Raw genomic sequence first — 17773 nt, 5'->3', positions numbered from 1 at the left:
AAATAGATGTTGATTTCTTCTTCCAAAATATGCTAACGTTGCACATTTCACCTGTTGTGAAGCTTTCATTTCAGCTCTGTAAAGCTTTGTTAGGAAAAGTTACGAAATATGAATCTGTTTGAATAAATCAGTATGCAAAACATGCTTGTGCAAAAAATATGTATGCAAAATAAAATTAATTGTTTGTTTTTACAAATGTCTTGTCAAGAGGCTTTACAAAACAAACAGATCCGGTGTATGTACAGGAATATGTATAATCAAATCAATTTAATCATATAGACGGATTATAATTCTATTTTATAGATTAGTAATCAAATCTATTTATAATACAGTGCAATGAAATTAACTGTGATTAGAAAAAAATTCAATCTAAGTAAAACAGGAAGAAACCTCCAGCAGAAGCAGGCGCAGTATGAAGTGAAATATTTTTACATTTGACCGTCTCTCCCAGCACAAATACATGTGGATAAATTAGCAGAGTAGAAAATAATTATCACTAAAATTCCAGACTTTATGAATCCTTGAAGACCTTTGTAAAGATTTAGGAAAGTCTGAAAATCTGTGACTGAAATATGAATAGATCTCCTGTCACTGCTTACATACATGATTTTCTATGACTTATTGCATGAACATTTTCATTCAAGTGTGATTTTAATTGCATTTCTTATTTAATGAAAGCATCGCTTTTGCAAAATTGTGTTTTTTTGACATCAGAATATCAGAAAAGTTTTCCTCCCATTTATAATGGAAACACAGCTACTGTTCATGTCGCATTTTGTCAAAGCATTGACTCATAAGTGACCAAGCTCGAGCCAAACCGAAGGGTTTCCAAATCCTTCTGCTGTGTGTTGGTGAATATGACGCATTTTTGTTGTGATCTGACACAAATTCTTTATCTCCTGAGAATGTGGTGCCACCCTTTCACCAGGAGGTTTATTGAAACTGATGTTTCCCACAATCAGCACAGTCACCAAAGATGGGGCCATGGGGAGTCCTGGTCATCGACAGCCAGATATAAACGACAAAATGTACAGTTCACAGACCTGGCAGTCGCGCAGACGGTAGACCCTGGCTGGGAGGAATAAAGTTGCTCTTATGCTGCAATCATATTGTCACAACACTGCTATTAAAGCAGAGAATGGGATGATATGACCGCACGCTTTATACATGTGCATTTGGTGAAATGTCGAGCTCTGTCAAGCCCGCTGGCCAAAGCGGTGCACACAGAGCAGTATTATGGGAGTGGGGGCAGTTGCAGCAGGCCCGTCTGATGGCCTATAGAGTGCTCTCTATACGCACACAGAGTCATTGGACAGATGTGACCTCGCCAGCACACAGAGGCTCTTTGTGTCCGAGGGATTTAGAGTCCCCCGGGCCTCCTGACTCTAAACATTAACAGACCTACTGCAGAAGGAGAGAAAGAGACCCTCATTCTGCTGACATGCAACATTAACAGGGGCCAACTCCCCTCATACTTAAAATATCAGGAAAGTAAGTGTGGATGCATGAAGAAACCTTTGCAGCAGCTTGATGTTGAGGCAACTGCACCAACTTTAGCAGACATAACAACTAGAGGCAGACGACTCAGAGAAACTCTGCTGCTGTGGAAACATCGTGACCCCTCACAGATTTAGACTCTTCTCCTGTTTTGTCACATTGAAATGTTTCAGATCAAACAAATTTTCAATCATACAAAGATAACCTAAATACATATAAGATAAGTGATTTGTAGCTGGTGTGTCACACTTTGTAACAGAAACTGACAACTGTTGCAGTTCCTGACAGTAAGACTTTGACCTCACCATGGAGGAGTATAATCTGACTCTTCTTTCAAGAATTGTTTCAATTCAGCCACATTGGCAGGTTTTCAAACATGCAACAGCATCTCAATTAGGCTGAAGTCCGGTCTTTGACTAGGCCGCTCACAAACTGATGTGCTGACATTTCCCTTCAGGATGGTCTTGTAGCAGTCCCAGATCATCATACTACCACCAAAATGTCGGGATGAAATGTTTTTTTCTAAAATGCAGCAGGTTTAACAGGAAGGATATCTTCCAAAACGTTCCACTTGTCTTAAGACCAAAGAATATTTTACTAAAAGACTAGAAGGTCATAACGATACTTTTATGGAAAGTGAGACGGGCCTTCGGACTGTTGTTGGTCTACAGTGGCTTTGGTCTCGGCTCTCTGCTTTGCAGGCCATTTTTTCCCAGTCTCCCTTTCTTATTGTTGAATTATAAACTTTGACCTTAACTGAGGTAAGTGAGACCTGCAGTGCCTCAGATGTTTTGAATTCTTCTGTGACCTCCTGGATAAATCAAAGATGTTCTTCTGTTGTAATTTTTGTTTGACAATGTTCTGCACTATTCCATGTTTTCTCAATTCTCTGAGTCCCAAAATCTTAGAAATGGATCTTTAACCCTTTCCAGACTTCTTTTCTCATCTGTTCTTGATATATTCTTTTTGATCTGACTGTGATGTGTTGCTTATTAAGATCCTTTTTGCTACGTTTTGTTGTTAGACAGGTTCTATTTAAGTGATTTCTTGTCTCTGTGATTCTGGCAGTAGTCAGACTTGGCTGTAGTTAAAGAAATTAAACTCAGCCTTCTAAAAACGTGGCTAATCATGTAACATTCATTATTTAAAAAGAGGAGCTATTATTATTTCATACAGATTCAGGTCAGTTAAGGTAGCTTTTATTCCACTCAATGAATAAAATAATCTAAAGACAGCATTTATCGTTTTACCTATGTTGTCTTTCTATGATACATTTATTTGATGATCTCAATTTTTTAAGTGTGAAAAAAAGAATAAATATGAGTATTTGTGACTTATATGGCATGTTTTTACTATTTTGTCTATTATTATTATTGTGCAGAGAAAGCAGAGGTCAGTATCCATGTAAGGTTTCAACTCGTCTGACTGTGTGCTGAAGACGTTAAAGGTTTTCAGGTTTTCAGTAGATGTTTGGTGTTTACTGTCGGGTTTTGCTGCCAAGACTCTAAACATGAACTTATCTGAATTCTTCAAACATTCTTTCCTCTCTGTAACAGTGTGATTATTCACTGCTCTAGTTAAAGCTGCTTTTTGATTCATTGATACTCTCATCATTTTTACTAATAATAATGATACTTCATTTGCATAAAGGAAATGAAACAGGTTACATTTGCATACATTAAACATTTAAATGTATGCATATAATATGTTTGCTCATCTCAGAAAACCAGGCGAGATAATAGTAAAGCTAAGACAGGAAATAGAAGCAGCAGCACAGATCCACAGTAAATATTGGCCTTCTTTATCTGCCGTCCCCTCAGACAGGAGGCAGTATCATTTTTCAGCAAAGAGCCCCCTGTTCTTGAGGACTAGGCCAGGCCTTGCTTTATTAAATTATCTCCCTTGCTCCGCAAATACAATTTCCTGCATAAATCACTCAAATGATCCTGTAGACTGTCAGGTCCAAGACAACGTTTTCTATCCGCTCTTCCTCGGACCAGGATATGCAAATCCTCACCACTCTGCGTTGGATTACTGTTGACTTGCTTCCACTGCGTACATTTGGCCTTAAATCCTTTGCTTGCCCCTATATTATCCTCCATACCTCCATAAACATGACATTTAACATAAAGCCAAAACCAAGTTGATAATCCATTGCCTAACAAAGAGCATGACAATATAACTAAGGTAGAATCACTGACCCTATGACCTTGACCTCGTAAACATTACAACAGTTTGAACACTGGAGATCTTCTCAGCGTAGAACCAGGAAGAGGTAGCATCGCTCTCCAAGCTTTGACTCAATTCAATCACACTTGAGATGGGTTGAGCAGAGAAATCTAGACAAAGGGTCAGCTTAGTGTAAGACCCCAATACCGAAATACAGAACGGAGGAAGTCGGCATTATCATTCTGCCTGCAGCTCACTAGCAGGAAGCGTAATTGTGAAGGATAAACATCTGTAATGCATTGGCTGAAATGAGAGCCAGCTTAGCTTGACTTCAGGTTGATCCCAGACAGCTGTTTGTGGAGCAGCTCTGTCCTGACCGCGCTGGGGGTCTGGGTGGATGCCCTGAAAGGGGGACCTCCAAAAATCCAAAGGGACAAAGGAATCTGCTGAACAATGTTGTTGCCGATACAATGGCCGAGCACAGGCAGGAAGGGGCAAAAGAGCACTGCCTATTCTTGAGCGTGAATGACCAGTGCATTCCTCTGCAGTCGCCAAGCAGTGAGCACAGTGACCAGGAGTGACAGGCCTTCACTCTGTTTTGTTGCTATGCTGTGGGCTTGACCAATACATTCCTCCATTCTCTCCTTTCTCGCTTTCTGCTTCCTTCCTCCTTTAGCTGAAAAAATGCAGCTGCCTTTCTGCTTTACTTTTTCTCTGCATGTCAGCCTCACTTCTCACCTATGACTCAGTTCTTCTACTCAGAGCTACAATCACTTTTAAAACTATCTACACTCTGCAGCCTTTTCCTCATTTAGTCACATTCCAACCACAAACTTAATGCATTTTACTAGATTGATCCACATAAAACAGTGCATATTTTGGAAATGGAAATGGTTTTAATTTTTTTTATATACAAATAAAAATCTTAAACTTGTATCTCTACCAAATCTATGCATCTGGACAGATTTCTGACGATTCTTTGCAAAATATCTCAAAGTCAGAGTTGAGGAAGATCTGAAAATCTAATTTATGTCAGGACTTTAAGTGGGCCGTTCTATCGCATTAATATGTGTAGATCTCAACCAAGGGCAACAGTTCCAGAGCCACAAGCGTCTCTTTGGACCATCCACTTTGGTCTTTAATAACTTTGGTCTTTAAAATGATCAAATAAACTGGAGAATATTATAATAAAAGGCTTGCTTTAGCAGTCTTTCCACAAGTGCCCAAACGGTGAAAGTAGCATTTCTATTTTTATATAGAACTAATTTTCTTGTCAATATGGTGCAGAGCATCTGCTTTTTAATGTAGTTTTCTATGTAAATCTAGTGTTAAAAATGTTTTTCTTTCATTTAAAAATCTGAACAAATTTCTGGTAGTGGATATTGTAAAAATAATCTGTTTTGTCCTAAAAGGTCGCGGAGGTTTTGTGACTCTAATCGAGCTTTGAACTGTGGGAAAAAAGTCTCTTTTCCCGCAGCCTTGTAGTGTCTCCTACGTGGCTTTTAACGGCTTTTCAGCTGGCATGGATTTGTGGCATCCACAACCAATAGCTGCTATTCTGCCAGCACCTATTGACATTGTTTAATCACCTAACCCTGCTTTAAACGTCTTCACAACTTTTTTGCTGACCTGCTGCTGCATCTTCGAAGGCCTCCAGAGAGCAGCTGCATTTCCACCCAGCCGGGTCTTTATGAAAACAAATCTGTTGTTTGAAAAAAATAATATCATACACATGAAATAGTTTTTATCCACTTGAACCTATTAAGTGTTGTTGTACACAGGGGGAAGTGTAGCTCAAAGCTAAAACCTATCAGCCAATCAGAATCCTTCAAAACAACCATGACTTCCTGTTGGGAATTAAGCATGGTGATGGAGCTGCACTGGACGAAATGAATGAGTCGTTCCCTCGCATTATTAGGTCGCTCCCACAAATTAAGCAAGTTGTGACCAGGAGTTATTAATTTTTTCTCCCATGCCACCAGACGGACTCGGTTATAGGTTGAACTACGTTTAAAAAGTGCTGCAATATTGAATGGGAATCGTGTCAAAGCAAGTATGTGTATATATTGGCACATTATTTGTTGCAAACTGCAAATGTGTGGGACATTAAATCTCAGTTTTTCCATGAACACATGAAAAAATATATAGTTTTCTCTAATCTCCCCCGGGGTCAGAGGTTTCATAAAGAATCATTTTTGGTGATGAATTGAGGTTTTGTGTAGATAAAGGGTCTACAGTCCTCGAGAGCTACCGACCTGCAACTTTTAGATGCATCTTTACTCCAACAGACCAGGATCAGCGCAGAACAGACCTGCTAACGAGCCTTTCGTTTGATTCAGGTGTATTGGAGCAGGGAAGCATCTGAAAGTTGCAGGATAATAGCTCTGGAGGACTGGACTTGAGCTTCCCTGGTGTAGATGAAAGGCCCAAACACCCCAGATATCCACACAGACGGAGTCTAGTTACTTTTTATGCAACCTCAGAAGGAAACTAATCAGAGTGGATTTTATTTTGGGGTATCAGAGTAAAGGCGATTCAATGCAAATCCTACTAACTGTGATGATCATTCAGATAAAATCATTAATTACGTTGAGACTTGTGCTTTACAGACTTCAATCTCCTTCTTGCTAAATTTGCAAGAGTTAAAGGGGTGTGAATATTTTCTGCAGGATAGGAAAAGGACAGAATGGTGCGTGTAGGAACCAGGCCACCGAGTGGCGTCACTGACACCCAGTTCATTCTCCACGCCGGCTACACTTCAGCCATTTGACATGGGAAATGGGCGAATGTAACAGATGGGACACTTTCCAGGGTTCATGTTGAGGACAGGGAGTTATGAGCTTCTTTCTCCGCTCGCTGCTTCTGCTTCTCATTCACAAACACAGCAGGCATGCTGATCAGATCAAATACTCGCAGCATTCTAAAAATATTAGGCAGAAATACCCATCTGTGATAACCTTTCCACAGCTGCACAGAAGAGAAGAATTCATTTAGAGAATCAGAAAACATGTGAAGTCAGGGTGGGAGGACGTCTGGAAACGGACTGAGTTGTGTTTCTGGGTTGCAGCTTGGCTGTTTTCTCATTTGCATGCAGCTGCTTTTGTGGGAAAAGAAAGACGATGACAGAAAAAAACCAGACAGTTCTGGAGCTCGGTCTGTGTGAGTAGCTTATAGTCCCTAATTGACGAGGTAAAGTCTGTGATAAAGCCCAGTGAGCTTCAGCTTCAGCACATCCACACCTGTGACAGCAGTGCAGGAGTGGCAGGGCTCATTAAAAACCTGACTCAGATCTTCAGCGGGAACCCTGTTGAGTCGCTTTACAGAAACGTGCTCACTGGAAAAATAGCTGGCAAATACAGTAGAGGGAGAAAATTGGACTTGAAAAGGAATATCTCTCTTCATTTTTTAAACCCTTCCTCTTAATAATCTGCTTTCCTTTGTACTCCCAGACAAAATGGCTTCTAGTTGTACACGGTCCCTTTGAAGGTGAGCTGTGATAGGCGCCCACAGATGTCTTCTTCCTAATTTGATGCCTGCCGAATTTCCCTCATGTGTTTGTTGCCTCCTTTTGAAGCGAGGAGACTTTCATTTGAGCTAAAGTAAACTCCATACATTTTTCATGTTCTTGTCCAAAAGACAAGGACTGCACTTTCCTTCGTCAGACGGATAATTCGAAGCGTACCGTGAACTGAATTCTGCAGCTGATATTTTAACTCCGTCTCAAGGCGGTTTGAGGCAGTCACAAAACATGATTTATTGATTTGTATTCTTGGATAAAACTTTCTTTTCCCTTTTCACACAACCTTTAAACATTTTTGCAAAACAGTTATGGCAGGAGAGTTTAGCAGGCATGAGCACTATGCTTGTGAAAATATAGATGCTACATATACAGCGATAGGTTTATTTATAGACTTAACTATAAATCACTAAATAAAACTGATCTTTTAATGGATTTTATTAGAAATTGTGACGTTTCCCACTATTTTACAAACAGTACACTTAAAATAAGTGCAGTTGTGAAGCAGGAGGCTTCTTGACTTACATTCTCAAGAAAACACAACTAAACTTTCACTCTGAGGGAGAAGTACTTCCTTCTTTTGGAACACCAGCAAACTTAAGATATGAAGGAACTCTGTGTTTATGAAAAATAACTTTATTTTCTTCTTTAGAGTCCATTCAGACAACTTATAGATGCTGCAGATGAAAGGGATTCAAGATTGGAAGTATTTTCAGTTTCCCTCAGGGGAAATCACCTACAACTGACAGCAATACATAAACACAGAAAACACATCCAATACACTTTTAACTCTTAAAAAGTATCAGTTGGAATAAATATATGTGTGCATCAAGGAAATGATCTGGTTTGACACACACCCAAACAAAGATGGAACCAAGAAAAATATTTTATTTATTTGTTGTATGAACAAAAATTTTAAGTAGTGATTTGAAGCAGAGAGCTACTCACCCATATGAATATTTTTTTTGTTTTTTTTAAGATAACTTTGAGATAATGTTCAGTTCTTTCATGATAATTAGATGTTTCTCAGGTGAAAAGGCTTCATTTTTTGGCTTAAAATATAATTATGGTTTAAAATAAGTGGCTCTTTACTTCCATTCTGTTTAATCCTTCAGTATTTCCGTGTTTCAGGTCACTTAATCCTTGTTTTTGTCCTCAGACATGCAGACTGGCTGGTGCAGGCCAGGTTTTTCCCTCAAATTAGAAAACTTCAGCTCTACTGAACATCAGTTTGATGAAATGATGAGATCTCACAATTTTAACATTAACGTTTACTGTTAATGTGTCAAAATGATTTAAAATCAAAATCCAGCATTGTGTCATAAAAACTAAGCAAATCAGGGAGGAAATCAAAAAAATCTTGTGTTTTATTTGAATGCATTAATATGAGTAGTTATTTCCATATGTCCTATTTTTGTCTTCACATGGATGGAAATCTGAATATGATCCACACAGTATCGAAAAGGCAAATGTTGCCTCCTACAGATGGAAACCAAAGGCAACTTAAAGTTTACATGGGGCCTAAATTGAAGCTTTGTGAAACTCCACTTGTTAGCAGTGGTGGATATTATATCTTTGTTAGTATCCTGTCTTTTTTTGGGGAAGGTAATGTGCAGCAGTTTCTGCTCTTTTTGTAAGACAATGTTGTGGCAAAACTATAGGTTCAATGCAACTTTTTGAAAAACGGTAATTTTACCAATAAACAACAGCCACATCCTGGAAGAACTGCTAAATATAATGTTTGATAACTTGAATCAATCGGAACTAAAATCGCTTCTTTGAAAAAAGTCCCTTGAGATGAAATTTGTTGTGAATTAATGATATATAAATAAATAAAATTGAAATGTAAAAAGCCCCAGTGATTCCCTTCTGGATAAAAGAAACACATTGATGTCCTGGCTATGAAAAAATGATGGTTTCATGACCTTTGCTGTGACCTTTGATCCCGTGTGGACCAACCCTCTGTTCCAGTGGAAACGAGGCTGTTGGTGCAGAAGCAGACATCTTCAGGTTCTTCAGCCTAATAAAGTGACAGAGCAGCAAAGCTTGGTGGCAGGAGTGACTCAGTCTGAGCTGCTCTGACTGCTGTTTGAAGGCTGCTGCCTTCATCTCTGCTGTCTGCCTCAGCCATGTCACTGCTGGTACTGCCGCAGGCGTCCTCACCGCTCTGCTGGCAGAGGAGGCTGCAGCTCCAAAAACGCTCATATTCCTGAAACGCTTTGATGCACCTGTTCTGACGGGCATTTTTATTCCTTAGATTTGGTCATAACGCTCTCTCTATCGCTGTTTAACCACCTGTGTTTAATCCTAATATATGTTGTTTGACTAACAGAAACACAGATGAGGCAGGGAAGCTCCTGATTGGCTGACCACAGTAGAAAAAGTCCGATGCGATCTCACCTCCAGGGCATGAGGGAGAGGTTTTTTTTGACAAGTTTTCTTCTCCCAGTGACAGCCTTTGGTTGTATCTGCCCCTGCTGGCCGTGTTTTCCTCCTCTCCAGAAAGTTGTGGGCGGAGCCTGGGCCCAGTCAGAGCAGCAGCTCACCTGGGCCCAGTCAGAGCAGCAGCTCACCTGGGCCCAGTCAGAGCAGCAGCTCACCTGGGCCGGCTGCGCTCAGCAGGTTTAAATTAGACCAGCAGGATGCTGTCTCGCTCTGTCTTCTCTCGCTGCCAGGTCTTAGACCTGACATCCATTTAGTCAACACGCTGTGCATGCATACTAGTAAACACACATACTGGGATATTTGATCATTTTCTTTTGATTAAAATCGTTAAATCTGATTATAATCTAAATGTTTTTGAGCTTATGTTGATCTATGACTTGGCTTTTAGATTTTTCCTACTACCTGACCTTTTATCACCTTCAATGACTTTCAAAGTTTCAATTAAGCTATGGATAAATATGATGTGGGATAAAAGTTATAAATTCTTTCTGAATATTCTTTGAGAAGAAAACATCTGAAAAGTGCACCTTTAATTTGTAGCTTCTGAATTGATACTTTGTTCAACCACTTGTCCCAACTCAATCCTAAACTATTTAGTTTATGTTCTTCTGTTGACATTTAATAAAATGTCATTTATGATTGGAATATTACATCAGACCAATAGCAAAACCTTTTATTAATACAGAACTGCGAGGTTAATATAAATAAATGCTAACAGGATACATTGATGTTTTTCACTCAGTTTTTGATAGAAAATAATTTGTTTTTATTTACATTTTACTGTAATTGTATATTGAGTTATTTATACAGAGAACATTCTTTATTGTTATTACAGTAAACCTTCTTATGACTTAAAGTTTTTCTTGTTTCTGTGGTATTGTACAGTGAAGGTTGGAAAGCCTCCTTCCCATCACCCTAATCTTTAGATGAGATTCAGGACTTTGACTGGACTGCTCCAAAACATTTACATTACTTTCACTCAGAAGAAACTTCTCAGAACAATTAAAATGTTACGTTAGGCTGAAATCTTCCAGGGATTTGAATTATATTGGGCTTAATATGAAACTAAATATGAGAAACTGAAACTGCTGCGATTGGCTGTTATGCAGAAGTGTCTAAATGATGATGTGCTACATCCAGTTCACCTTATGGATCCTGTGATGAGAAATGTTCAGGTAGATTATGACAAAAACATAATTCATGTGATAAAAAGAGGAAAGTACTGCATATATAGGGCAGATTATTGGACTGAAGGCACATACCTTCAGGCCATGAATATTTGAACTACCCTGTGTAAGAGATAATAAGCACCAACTTAATGGTTTATGAATCTCATCTGATTTATGGTTATTAACCGTGAGAGAATTATGGTGCTGCTGTGCTGATGGACAGGGCTGTTTCAGGGAGCGGCTCCTGTGATTGAAATGGTTTTACCTGCAACCTTATTCCGACAAGAGAAGAAGAATGGTTCACTAAATTCTAAGATAACCAGCAGAAAAAGTACATTTGTGTTGTTTTTATGTCTCACCATCCTTTTATTCATTAAAAAAAAAACTCTCTGCAGCTTAGAAGTAGCTTCAAGCCACTCATCCGTTCCTAGATATTTTTTGTTATGGATGCTGGAAATATAAAAGGCGAGAGGGAGGAAAAAAAGGGTGGGTTTTATCCGAGGGGGGCGACACCATACCCATCCTGCACACGCCTCCGAGCAACCACATCCCCTAGCCACCCCCACCCCACCGCCTCCACCCTTAAAGAAGAAGAAGCATCAATAAAGGAACTGTGGTGCAGACCAGAGACGGCATGAGCAGATTTTCAACGGGATTTCAGGAGAAGGCATAAAGGAGGCAGAAATCTTTTCTTTTGTCTGCCGTTCAGATGGGTCTGATGAGCCTCCAGCTGCGGCCTGCGCTTGTCATAGAGGTCCTGATCTCTTGTGAGAATTGATTTCCATCATTTCAGGGGAGCTGTAAAAGACACAAAATATAGCTGCCTGGGAGACAAAGATAAGGGCCAAATGAACTCAGACCAACTTACCGGCTGCAGAGAGAAAAAAAAAAATAATGCAATAAAATGAGATAAAATAAAACAACAAAAATGGCCAGGAGGGGCTTTTAGGGGTGATAAAAGAAAGCAAACAATGTTAAAAAAAAAAGAAGCTGGAGTTGTCTTGTTCATTCTTAAATCTCTGATTAGTTTCCAGAGAGTAGTAAGCCACGTCCTGTTGTGACGTCTTCTCTCTGCCAGGCATTTCATCTGATTATGAGTACTTTGCAATCTGCGACAGCATGATTGATGCTCCACTTTCATGAGGGGAATTTTAACAGCACCTCTTCAGCGCTCAATGCGCACCCAATTATGCGTCTGAGCTGGTAACCTTGAATTTATGTCACCATGGCAACAAAACCCCCGGTCATGCATTATGGATTATCATTGAAATTCTACACCCCTACCTAACATAATGAGAGCCCAGGACTTAATCAAATCAGCCCATTCTGTGTGACACAAAGTGAAGAAGGAGCGCTCATTGTATTGGAGCTGAGGCTGAGAGAAGGCAGCCAGGCAGGCGAGCGGGCGGGCGGGCGGCGGGCGGGTGGCAGGCTGGGCTGTGATGGCCCCAGCAGCTGCAGGGCTCGCAGCCTGATAGATGGCTCCCATATACATCAGTGAGCATATAGACAGATGGCCCTCAATGCCTGGAATTTCCAACCCAGGAAGCAGCTGTTCAGCCTAACCTCTGCTGTCCGTCTCACCTTGTTGTCATGGAACATTGAGCAGGGAAGGAGAATGTGGACGGTGTCGTGGAGCGTGCTGGAGCCACGCGGGGCGGCGGGGCTGGAGGAGGAGAAAGGCGCTCAGTCTGGTCTGGAGGAGGGTTTACTGAATTTACATTAGGTGGCACTATCTGAGCCGGAGTCCCCGCTCACTAATTCATTCCCTTCGCAGCTTCTGGACGGCGCTCCAGTCTTGTCTTCTGGCATAAACAAAGGGGAAAACCTTGAATTATTTAGCTCCTCTCCGACTCTTCCTCTGTTTATCAAACAGATGACATAATTGTTGTAAATCACTGCACAAGATTAATGCAATCTATTTTTCACCTCCACCGTTGCTTCTCCCCCCGTTCAGGGCTGCAATCCCAGCCTGAGCTTGTTGTATAAAATATTGATTGCTCTTGTATTTTTCTCTCAATGTATGTAAGCATTTTTATTAGTTAACAGGCACACTACCACTAACAGAGTACCTTTCCCTTTTCATTTTCTAAAAAAACTTTTAATAGCTCAGCAGAATTTGCTCTGCCCTCATCTGTTTTCTTGCATCATCCCAGTGGAGAACTGGGAAGCCCTTAAGACTTCAGCTTGGGAATAGTGGAGCTGGAGAACAGAAAATAAGGAAATACTCTTTTTTTTAATCTAATGATTTAAAAAAAACATTTGAAATAGAGCAGTCAAGCATGTAAAAAACATCTAGTTCTTAGTACAAAGTCATCTTTTCAACTGTTTGTAGCTCATTTTACTTTATTCATTTCCACTTCCAAAGCACATCATCAAACCAGTTTGTCCACTAAATGTTATATTCATGAGCCTGCAGTAGTTGTGTAAAATGTTGCACACTCGAACAAAAATGGTATCGAGACATGCGGTTGTGGTAAATTTTCTTTACTCCTTTTTTTTTTCGAACACGAACAATATCAATAGTCCAACGTGCGTCACACTCAGGCTGCTCTCTACTACTCGGCTTCTTCTACACAACAAACACTTACGACCCCAGGCTGCCCTACGCGCCTGTTCAAAAGTCCTGCTTTTCTAAACTCCTCACTCTCAGCCAGAATAGTTATCCACATATGTATGAATGTACAGCTTCACATGGACAATCAATCACAGTGCTTTTTAAATAACAAAACAAAGCAAAATATTCATAGGAACAAGAATAAAATCATTTTAATGGGAGGGGGGGTCCTTGATCTAAAGTCCCCAGCAACTGGTCCCCCACAAAAACATAACAGCAGTTATTGAAGAAACTGAAATTCCAGCTTTTCTCCACACAATCAGGTTGCTGTTATTCTAGAAACACCGTCTGGAATGACTTTTAGGCACTAAATGTTTTCTCAAAATCTTTAGCATCAAAAGTCACTTCATTTGGCTCAGACACAGAGGAATATGAATCAGGGTGTAGCTAGTGATCTTTGTTCTTATTGATATATTTCACATAAATGTAAAAACTACAGCAAGACTAAATAATATTGTAAGAAGCGATGAGTGGGGAGAAGTTTGTTATTTTCAGGATTAAATCAGTGAAAAGAAAAATAATTACAAGTACTTCTTTTGAAATGTTTTTGCTAATGTGACAGTAACATTTAACCAAATTTGGTCATTTCTAAAATTTGCCACATCAAATTAAACTGATGGAAATTTTGGGCATGGTGAACTTTTTAAAATAATGAGGATATGAAGTTCATAAAACTATATTTTAAGCACAAGAGTGAAAAATGTCCATCTATAAACATTAGAAAGCCAACATTCAACATCCTGTGAAAGGAATAAAATATAATTTCAAGGAACAGAAATAAAAATCTGAACTTCATTCACCAGCAAGGTTCACTGCAGCAGACTAATGTATCTGTGTATTTTCAATAAACATAACAAGGTAATAAATGTCATTTTCCCAGAGTGCATCACAAGTCAAGGTGTCATCCAGAATGTATTTGTGATGTGGCTGATGAAGCCTGCTCATCCCCTGTAATGACACCTCAGCCTCTCTCATGTGTTATGCATCACATCTTGTTACCATCTTCGTCTGAGCGCGGCTGTCATCATGTGTCTTCCCAGGTTCCTCCGGAAGCGTTGCATCGGCTAAGGGATACATGACAGAGTGGGAGGGGGGCCGGCGTTATTGGATACCTCTTCAGCTACTCAAACTCCACAAGATGTCATTCTCATCTATATTTGCTGAGGCCACCTTTTCCCTCTTCGCCACACTATCTCATTACAAAGCAGAAAGGTGACAGAGGAATCACTGAAGGACTCTAGGTGTGAGCGCAGCGTTTTATGAGAATATATTCTTGATGCTATATTATTTTAAGATGGAATCACCTGGGTTATGTCTGTAAAGGTTCACATAAAGAACCTCTGTGTTATTGTTTTACCAAATATAGTATGCATCAAAATGTGCTGACCTTGACTTAGACCTGACATACAAGTATGTGAAGCATATAGAAGTATTTTCACTGACTGTAGCACTAGATCTTGCTATCAGTTCTAAGTTTTTTATAATTAACTTTATTTATTCCCACTGTAAACCAAAACTTGGGATTGTGTCACATCATTTTAAATCCTGATCCTTTGTCACCACATTATTTATCTGCTTTTCATTCCAGTGATGCAGGCAGACATGATGCCGGGGTAAAATACTGCTCTGGCATCTCCTTATTATGCATTCGACACTGCAGGATGTACAATTTTATCTCCACATAAACCAGGCTGTCACGGATTGTTTGGACATGTTGAGCGAGTGCTGGCTCTCTCACACACATACTTCACATGTGCACCACAGCTAGGGAACCAATGCAACTGTGACCCAAATAACACAACAATACCCAAGTAATAAGGTTATTTTATCTTTTGTTACGCTGCGCTGCCTGCGCTGATGAAGACTCTCCCTGTAGCTTAAAGTGAAAGTGAAGCCTGACCTACTTTTGGATTAACTTGGTTAATAATTATCTTCCCACTTGATGCACTTACAGAACATTGGTACCTAATTACCGGTTGCAAAACGACCCGGCCTGACGCAGCAGAACTCCGTCAATTCCTCGCCCTTGATCCAGATAAACATGCCGTGTTCAGAATAAGAACACACAGTAAGTTCACCCCAACAAGGTAATGTTGACGGGAACAGAACAAATTTCAAGGATAATATTTACTAGAATCCCAGGACTTTTATTAAGTAAACAACTTTTAAACATTTTTACAAGAGCATACTATATAGCTGAACCAAAGATGGACAAAGTATTATTTCTGGTTTATATGATTTAAACATTTGGAAATGCTCTCAACTCTGTATGTCAAAATAAAATGTGAAGTGGAGGTTGGAGTGGACAACATGGGACATCAGTGGAACTGGAATAGCTCACGGATTTGGAGGGAATTTGGTTGGAAAAGCATAAATAGATATTTTATGACACTTACCAAAAATCATGCTGAGGGAATTCACTGGAGATTGTGTGGAAATGCACTGAAAAATACACAAAACGATTTTTGGAAAGTAAATTTTCTTTTTTTGGAGTCGAGCCTTAAGGATGAGCAAAGAGACAGACAGAGTTCTGTTTATTATTTACTTGGTGACACAAACAAAAATGTATCTGAGGAGAGAGGAGAGACTTTACAGGACGGACAGCCGGTGCCACTTAGAAAATCAACCTGTTTGAATTCTACGTTCCTATCTGAACTTTTACTCACTTACAAAAGTCACTATTTCTTTTCACTCATGCTCTGTTTTATTCTAAAAAATAAAACAGAAAGATATCAGACAGGCTGATTCTTACAAACTTTACAAAACACTAAAATTAATCGCAACAAGTTTTTCTGTTTAACTGTAAAACATCTAGATATTAATCATATAAAACTAAAGTTAAATGATGCAAAACATAAAATTCAGAAAAATGAAAACCAAAGTTTAACCTTCGGATCCGAATCTATCTTATCTGGATAGAAAAGGGTAAATAATAAATAATCCAATTTGAGTGAAAATTAGTGTTAATTTGTAATCTGATTAGATTAATACTAGATTTAGAATTAGAGCAATATATGGCCACAAGCAAATGATCATAGACATAACGTACATTTGTTTTGTTGTTTTTTTTTTTTGTTGCTAAATGAATAAAAATGATTTGTGCAGCTGTTAGTCCAGCCTTTTGACCGTATCTGGAAATCAGATTTGATCCTTTGATTCTGAACCTCAGCTGAGTTTCATACGGATTTTATAAAATCCAGACAGACTGCAAGAGAACTGAAGTCTGTCTCTAGAAACAACACAGCAGGCGAGACATTATGATGCCAGGTAGATATTAGAAATCATACAGAAGAAATGTTTCCAACAGTCGGTTGTTTTCAGATCTACAGAGTAAAGTTGGACTAAACATCCAAACAAGAAAAGCTTCATTTCCCCCCAGCGTGACCCGGCCCACCAGGTTAGGTTTTGTAATAACCGCTTCACTATTTGATGCAGCAAAGTGTGACGAGGAATCCGCTATGAAAACCCATAACAAAGATTTTATTAATGCATATTTGTCCTGCTGCCAAATATTAAAAGTTTACATCGACTCGGCGTTCCAATTGTATTCTTCCATTTGTAAACTGACAAAAGCCTCATGTATCTTATTGTGTAGCTGCGTTTTGAATGCATGGGCATGATCCAGAAACAGAAACACACACAACGCATCACAATGCTGAAAAATGACCTTTTGCACAACAGCTTAATTAATCATTGACACTGAAACTGTATGGAGACAAACTAACGACTGTGCTTCTCTTCTAACCTTCCTCTGACAGCCACACCATTGGGTTACGTGGAAAGTTACACTAGTGCAGTCCCCACTGTCTCATTTGCATAGAATTAATGATGCATGCATATGCAAATGAGCATTTTAAACAATGTTGATTAGTGCCTATGCATTCATAGGCCAGCAGTCACACATGTCTGACATGCCACTTCTGCACATAATTTGCATGGCAGCAGAGGGCAGGCGGCGGCGGCGGCGTCTCTAATGTTGGCTCATAATGGCTGAAGGCTCAAAGCGGTGATAAGTGCTTATTTTGCTGCTCGCCTGTTTTACGGGGGATCTGTAAATCTTTCCGGTGAGTTGCAGCCGTGCATCTTCTAACGTCAGCATAATTAGTTCAGCAAAATGCATGATTTGTTTTCATTCTTAAGATTTAAAACAAAATATCAGGATCTGAGGTGTCACAAGTTTTTGATAAAAAAACTCTTCATCTTTGCTCATTGGTCTCCGTCCTGTATGTAAGACATAAATCTCTCCGTCTGAATTAAAGGAAGACGAGTAAGAAGAGGGTCTATCATGAGAATGAAGATGATCTCAGCAGCGACTGAGACCCATCACAGCCGGCTTTGATCGTGCTTCTGGGCTGCTGA

The 17773-nt window shown here is 39.6% G+C and overlaps 1 long non-coding RNA gene across 1 annotated transcript in view; it reads left to right on the top strand.

The window, feature by feature from the left end:
* LOC114134463 (uncharacterized) overlaps positions 1–15697 on the top strand; it is a 61852-nt gene extending 46155 nt beyond the window's left edge. Inside the window, exon 3 of the long non-coding RNA XR_003593388.1 lies at positions 14455–15697. This is a non-coding gene — a long non-coding RNA (uncharacterized LOC114134463). The remainder of the gene's footprint in view (positions 1–14454) is intronic.
* Positions 15698–17773: the final 2076 nt, after the last annotated feature.

The sequence above is a fragment of the Xiphophorus couchianus genome, chromosome 19 (genome assembly GCF_001444195.1).
Source record: "Xiphophorus couchianus chromosome 19, X_couchianus-1.0, whole genome shotgun sequence".
Classification (NCBI taxonomy): domain Eukaryota; kingdom Metazoa; phylum Chordata; class Actinopteri; order Cyprinodontiformes; family Poeciliidae; genus Xiphophorus; species Xiphophorus couchianus.
The sequence above is the reverse complement of the archived record's forward strand: the minus strand, read 5'-3'. Positions and strand labels throughout refer to the sequence as shown.